This window comes from Podarcis filfolensis (genome assembly GCF_964270895.1).
Source record: "Podarcis filfolensis genome assembly, chromosome: 4".
Taxonomy (NCBI): domain Eukaryota; kingdom Metazoa; phylum Chordata; class Lepidosauria; order Squamata; family Lacertidae; genus Podarcis; species Podarcis filfolensis.
Window position 1 is genome coordinate 33,533,175 of NC_139607.1, and position 8,177 is coordinate 33,541,351.

Genomic DNA, 8,177 nt, shown 5'->3' on the forward strand with positions numbered 1-8,177 from the left:
GCCAGGAGTTATGTGTGGTGGCCGGGGATCGACGGAGAGATAGAGGCCTGGGTCAAACACTGCCAGGCCTGCCAAGAATCCCGCCCAGATCCCCCAAGGGCCCCAGTCCAGTCCTGGGAGTCCGCCCGAGCACCATGGTCACGCCTGCATGTGGACTTCGCTGGCCCCTTTCAGGGGAAAACATTCTTCATAGTGGTGGACTCCTACACCAAATGGCTGGAAGTCGCACTGGTACCGTCCACTTCTACGTCCGCAGCCATCCGGGTACTACGCAGGCTGTTTGCAACCCACGGACTCCCTGACACTCTCGTCTCAGACAACGGGACTGCATTTACGTCAGGAGAATTCCAAACCTTCACAGCGCAGAACGCCATCCGCCACATTCGTTCGGCGCCATTCCACCCTGCCACCAATGGCCAAGCAGAACGCATGGTGCGGACCACTAAGGACACCCTTCGCCGCATGACGCAAGGGGATTGGGAGTACCGCCTTGCCACATTCCTTCTAGCACAGCACAGCACCCCCAGCTCAACGACTGGCCGGAGCCCCGCTGAACTACTAATGGGTCGGCGCCTTGCAATCAGATTGGACCGCCTTCACCCCGATAGAGCTCAGGATGAGCTAGTGGTGGGGGAAGGCAGGAACCCCCGGACCTTTGAGGCCCAGGACCCAGTGTACGCAAAGAATTTTGGGGCAGGCCCTGCATGGGTACCCGCCACAGTCACCAGGGTCACTGGCCCCGTGTCGTACGAGGTGCTAACAGATGGGGGGCAATGCTGGCGCCGCCACTGTGACCAGATACGGCGACGATTCCCGGGAGAAAACCAGGAGGAGGAGGACAGGTCAGGGAACAGTGGGGCAGTGAGGCCCATAGAGCAGCAGGGGCAAGCAGGAGAGGCAGAATCAGTAAATACAGAGGGGACCCGTGAGGCCGAAAGGACACCGGAACCAGAACCACGACTGAGCGAGCCGGTTGCGCCAGACCAAACAGCCCTATCACAGCCAGCATCCTTGGAACATGAGCCAGAACCTGAACCCCGGACCAGGGAACACCCCAGGCCGCAACGCACACGTAGGCCGCCGGCGTACCTCGAGGACTATGAATGCGACCTCCCGGGCAGGACTGGAACTTAGAGGGGAGGGGTGTTATGTACTGAGTTGAATAGGATCCAAACTGCAGCAGTCTGATTGGTCCTAGAACAATAGGATCCAAAAGGCAGCAGTTTGATTGGTCCTAGAACAATAGGATTCAGAATGCAGCAGTCTGATTGGTCCTAGAACAATGCAGCAGTATGATTGGTTGGCAGGAACCACCCAATCATGCTCCAGATAGAAGTGAATCCACAACCTGGTTGGCTTACAGTAGAATTCCGGAATTAGCCAATCATGTGCAGCCCATTGTGTAAATAATGTATATAAAGCAGATATTTTGAGGGGACTTCGTTTCATTCCTCCTCACCACTATGAGCTGAATAAAGAGCTTGAAATCACTTTGCGACTCTGAGTATATTTCAGAGGATTATATGAGGACATGAATTTGGGTGCAAAGGGTTATATATATATATATATATATATATATATATATATAATCACACCCACTGTGTGTTAATTGGTTCGCCACTGCTAGGATATCAGTGTTAACAACTACCATTTTGTGCATGACCACTGCTGATTATATACTGTAATTATTGGTGGCTCTTTATCTCTGCATTTCATTTTCCTCTGACCTCACTGTTTACAATCTATGCCCCAAACCATGTGCATATATAGACCTGCAACCAGGGGCATACCTAGGGTGCAGGCCCAAGCGTTGTGGGGGTGTTGGTGCAAAAATTGTGCCTTTCCACTCTTGCTCTAAGTGGCTAGGAGCCTGTCTGCCCGTCTGTGTGCTCCCTGGGCTACTCCAGGGCTGCTTGGGCCAGTTGGGCAAGGCGCACAGGTTCCTCTGCCTTGGCAGCAGAATCCGGTTGCCAGCGTGGGCCATCGCAGCAGCCTTCCCCTCAGCTGGTGCTATTAGAAGTGTGAGTGAGTTTCTGGTCCATGGTGTCTCCTGGTTTTGGAGGCGCCGATTCAGCTCCTCACAAGGGAGCCTAGGTATACCTCTGCCTGCAACTCAGAGCAACACTGAAATGGTCTGTAGTCTTAAGGTGCCCAAGACACTTGGCTGTTTTTGCTGCAACAGATGAAGACAGCTACCCTTCTGGAAAGCATTTATTTTTTTGTCACAGATGGAACTATGGCACCAGGTCCTTCATGAATATCACAAATAATCTTGTAGAGTCATCCAAGGTCAGCTTTGATGCAGAGGTCTGTGGCATAATATCAGCCTGGCAGAAACTCAATCACTTTCTCCCTCCACGCTGGATAAATAAACTTTGAAGAAAGTTGTGAGGTCACTCAAGTTTGCGCGTATCTGAAAGTCACAAGATGTTAACTGCATGTCTGTGCTTTAGTAGTTGTTCTCCATTTTCCCCAGCAGAAAATGCCACTAGAATATATTTCTGTAGTTATCCAGGCAAAGAATGGCAGCTTTGTCTTCTTCTTTTTTAAGCAAGTATTTTTTTAAAAAGCAGGAACCATGAAGCTTTGGCCTTCTGGCTGTTGTTACACTACAGTAGGAAGTAGACAATTGTGGTGGGCTGCTGGTGCTCACCTGACCATCCTCCAACTGAGCCACTGCTGCACACCTGACCCCACTTACCTGGGAGTAAGTCCCATTGACTTCAATAGGACTTATTTCTGAGTAATCAGGATTAGGACTGCACTGTAAATCACCTTGGCCATTAGCAGCACAAAGCAATTGCCTCACACAGAAGGCAAGCATGCTTGTCAATTTCATGTGTACAATGTCTTGTCAGTTTCTTTCTTTTTCCAAAAGAGGGAGAGAGAGATAACTATGCGTCACAGCGATAATGCACACATCCAGCCTTCTTAACCAATCCACGGATGGGCCAAAGATCTTAAGAGGTTTATCAGGAAAAGACAATGGAGGTAGCCAGGCAGCCATGGAAAGGACCACAAATCAGTTTGCAGTTAAATGGTTGGGGTGTGGAACAGGGGCAGAGGAAGGGGGTGTGGTGGGGGCGGGCTGCCCTGGGTGTCACCACTGAGGGGGGGTGACAAAATGCTGGGCTGGGCATGCAGCGCACCTGAGCCACGCGTCTCTCCTGGGCGTGACACGGTGGCTTGGGTGCCTGCAGGCTCCACTCTGCCCCAAACGGTCCGCCTGCCGCCTCCCCCTCAGCTGTAGGGTGTCTGAGTGGGAGGAAGCAGGCAGACTCCTCAAAGGCCCCATGGAGCATCCTGCCCCGACTCACCCTGCCCCTGGGCATAGGGCACATGCGTCGCCCCAGGCGCCCAATCGGCTTGCTCTGCTGCTGGTGTGGAAGGAAACAAAGAGCGACGATGCATTTGAGACATAATAGTTTTGTTCTACAGGGGATACACAAGTGGCAGGGGTGCCCTGGGAATGCAGATTGGCAATGATGGTACAAGATACAAGTTTTGGAAAAAGAAATAAGTGAAAAACCAATCTGATAGCGCTGTTCTCTTTTCTCCAGAGCCAGAAAGTGTTGAAACAGCTGGCAGGGAAATGATTTGTAATGGGGAAATGGTTAGGAGAGAAAGGATTATGCAGTTATTCCCAAATATATCCCCCCTGTAACTGTTTTTCTTTATGCAGCAGCAACAGGAGGGGGGAGATTGTTATGTGCTTCTGTTGCATAGGGTCTAATCTGGTTCTTTAGTTATCAGGTCTCTCACACACAAAAACTCAATCCCTTTGAAGACGTGAGCGCCCTCATGTGGCTTTCGGTCAAGCTACTGGCAGTAATGGCAAAGGTTGAGATCTACTGAGTTCTGATAAACTGGAGGCGACATTCAAATTAAACTGGTTTTATTCGAAACAGTTCTGTTGTCCAGGGGAGACTAAAAAACAGTCTTCTGTGTTAATATAAAATACTTTTCTCAAAGGGACAGATTACTTTCCTAACACCAGGAAAGTTTTATTTTTATTAAAAGAGAAAACTTTTCTATACATTTAAAAAAAATATTTATGCCATAAGTCTATCTGACCAGAATTACTTACGTCTCTCAGGAAACACTTAACCAATGGCTCATTATTTGCAAACAAGGTGAATGGATCTGCACAAAAGACTCTCAAGTTATCTTCCTCACTATTGGCATGAATTAGTTTCGTTAATTTGTCAATGGAAACTCTTTGTTTATACTCTGCTTCTAGTGGAATTAAAGGGTGTGTTTTAAATATTAGTATCTTTATAACTCACCTGACATGTTCTTAAGTATCAGATACCTTTTGAAACTAAAAATTTAGGCAAAGCATCCTCTTGAAAGAAATGCAAAAATATAGATGAATGCCTTAAGAATAAACAAAGGATTGTAGCTACTTTATATGTGTATACCCTCTCTTATGAGTTAAATATTTTAAAGCTCTATTCAGTAATAAGGTATGCAATATTTGCTACATCATGCCTGATGAAACATTTGAATTTGCAAATTAAGGTAAACCAAATTGTGGATTACCAGGACCATGTAAACGTGGAGTCCTGGAAAGAAATTCCACTAAACTAAGCCTGACTTGGGTTTGAACCACATACAGGAGTAGCAAATTCTTAGGAAGCCATACTAAAAGTTAGCAAGGTACAGAACTTGTATTTAATTCATTCTCTGAGATCAATAGTCTTTGGCTGGTAGATAAACCTGCATGTTCAATGAAAATTTCAGGTACAAACACATAAGAGAATTTATAGAATCAGAATTGTAGAGTTGGAAGGGACCCCAGGGGTCATCTAGTCCAACCTCCTGCAACTTAGGAATCTCAACGAAAGCATCCATGACAGATGGCCAGCCAATCTCTACTTTAAAACCTGCAAGGAAGGAGAGCCCACCACCTTCTGAGGAAGTCCGCAGCTCTTACTGGCAGAACGTTCTTGCTGATATTCTGTCAGAATCCCCTTTCCTGTAATTTGAAGTCATTGGTTTGAGTCCTATCCTCTGGAGCAAGAGAAAACACACTTGTTCCCTCTTCCATATGACAGCCCTTGAGATATTTGAAGATGGCTATCATATCTCCTCTCAGTCTCCTCTTTTCCAGGCTAAACTCCCTCAACTATTCCTCATAAAGCTAGTTTCCAGAACCTTTATCATTTTGGTTGCCCTCCTCTACACAGATTCCCTCTTGTTAATATCTTTCTTAAATTGTGGTGCCCAGAACCGGATCGTACTGGATAGTACTCCAGGTGTGATATGACCAGGGCAGAATAGAGTGGTACTATGACTTCCCTTGGTCAAGACACTACTGCTGATGCAGCTTAGAATAGCATTAGCTTTTTTTTTTGCTGTTGCATCACACAATTGACTCATGTACTACTGGCAAGCCAAGTGCCCCCCATCTTATGTTTGTATCACTGGTTCTTCCTGCCTAAGTGTAGAAACTCACATTTGTCCCTACTGAAATTCATTTTGTTAGTTTTGGCCCAGTTCTCCAACCTGTTAAGGTCATATTGAATCCCAGTCCTGTCTTCTATAGCATTAGCTACCCCACTGTTTGGTGAATTTGATGAGCTTCCCCATCAATTCCTTCATCTTAGTCGTCTTAGGAGATGCTGAGGCAGTGCTGCGACACGCTTATTTGGATGACTCACAGGCAAGGACTCCATAGCCAATTGTTTTAATCAGTACCCACTAGCTAGTAGCTTCCGCATTAGTTTCCTGCTATTCCTGTTATTTAATAGCTTCCTATAGCCCCGAGGCTTAAAACTGATGTCAGTCCGGAAACCCTAAGTTGACTGAGGAAGCCAGGAATGAACAACAAGACTTAAGTCACTTCTTAGAAACCGCTCTTCACAAACACCTGCTCTCAAGGACCAGTTATTGAATTACTGTACATGAATTACTTTGGCCAGCTCATGAGAAGAGAAGACTCCCTGGAAAAGACCCTGATGTTGGGAAAGATGGAGGGCACAAGGAGAAGGGGACGACAGAGGATGAGATGGTTGGAAAGTGTTCTCAAATCTACCAACATGAGTCTGACCAAACTGTGGGAGGCAGTGGAAGACAAAAGTGACTGGCGTGCTCTGGTCCATGGGGTCACGGAGAGTTGGACACGACTAAACAAGTAAACAACAACAACAATGAACAAACTAGTGTGATTCTCAGCGTGGCTAATCTGAATTTTTTAGCACCAATCCTTTTCCACGGCCATTAACAAAAGCCGGCATCATAAGCCTAAAATCATGAGAGTCCTGGTTTTCATTTAGACATAGGCTGTGATTCAGCTGCTGATCCAAGCCACCAGGTGCCAAGGTGTAGGCTGGCATGCTCTACTGGTGAGTAAATCTGTTCACGTTATTAGATCAAGGAGAGCCCCAGATACCACATTCTGGATTCCAGGGGGGTCCGCTTTTGCCTCTTGTCCCATCTCCAACAAACATCTGGTCCTCTGAAGGTTGCCGAGATGGGAATGTGGCACTCAGGTTGAAACAGACTTTCCACCCCTGCTCTTTTTGAGCTGGAGCTTCTGTAGCACCTTTCGTAGGAATTTCAGTAGATTCCAGTGCTTTTTTTTAGGCTGCAGCTATGGGCTCTTTTTTATTGTGCTCGTGACGCTGTGAGGGTGGTCATACACAACACTGCTTTCAGTACTGTCTGTCTCTACAAAAATTTCGGGGTGTTCAAATTGCTTCATAAGAATATTAGAAGAGCCTTCTGGATTACGATGATGACAACGACGACTTATTAAATTTGTATACTGCCCTAAACTTGCAGGTCTTAGGGAGGTTCACAGGATAAAAACACAATATAAAACCATAAAATGCATAATGAAAACAAAAGCAAGAACAACCCAATACAGTGGTACCTCGGGTTACAGGCACTTCAGGTTACAGACTCCGCTAACCCAGAAATATTACCTTGAATTAATAACTTTGCTTCAGGATGAGAACAGAAATCGTGCAGCGGCGGCGCAGAGGCAGCAGGAGGCCCCATTAGCTAAAGTGGTGCTTCCGGTTAAGAACAGTTTCAGGTTAAGAACAGACCTCCAGAACAAATTAAGTTCTTAACCTGAGGTACCACTGTAATCCCCAACACATTTTAAAAGGGCATTGGATCAGGCCAGTAGCCCATTGGCCCAGCATCCTAGACTCACAGTGGGCAACGAGATACCTGTGGGAAACCCGGAAGCAGGACCTGAGTATAACAATATTCTGTCCACCTGCAATTCCCAGGAAACGACATTCAGATGCATATTGCCTCTGACAGTGGGGTTAGAACGTAGCCACTGTGGCCAGTAACCATACGATAGCCTTATGCTTAATCTCCAGCCAGCTCTTATGCCACAATGTCCTGTTGAAACCCTGTAACCGAAACCCTGATTTTATTTCCGTCCCACTTCGGTTGCCATGCAGACGGCAATAACGTGGCAGTGTTGGGCAAAGTGTCACAGAACAACAACAAAAAAAACCCAGTATCCAACAAATCCACTAATGCTGTGTGAAGAACATGCTGCAGGATACAGCGAAGGGACCCCGAGGCTTCCGAGGGTCATCTAGTCCAACCCCCTGCAATGCAGGAATCTCAACATGACGCGGTTCCCCCATCCAGTCTGAAACCACACCAGATGCTACTTTGCTTTGCAAAGGTGCTAGCAATTTTATCACCTTCCGTGCCCTAAAAACCTTTTCGTATATATAATTTATATATACATGTCCGTTGTGCAGAGTACCCTACATGGGCGTAGCCAGGATTTATTGGGGGGGGAGAGGAGTTTTGTGGAGTGTCAGAACCGATTTTGCACCTTAATAACTGTTGATATTTACTATCGTTGTACTGTGTATTTTGGGTCTATGGACCACAATGAAGCTGTGTGTGAAAGAAAGAGAGCTATAAGCGACTCCATTGGTCAGTTCGTTCTTTTTATTTACAGTATTTGCTTGATTAAAAATCAATCCAAATCTGAGGTTCTGCCTCCCTTAACAAAAGCCTGCCCCCCCAACAACAAAAATCCTGGCTACGCCCATGGTACTTTAGGAGTAATCCTGGAATCACAGAACCATAGTTTTGGAAGAGGACCCACGATGGTCCTTTAATCCAACCCTGGCGTTTAGTTCTGAGAAAGCCTGAACCAGCCTGTTAGAAACCCCCCGTGGATGGGGCGCAGT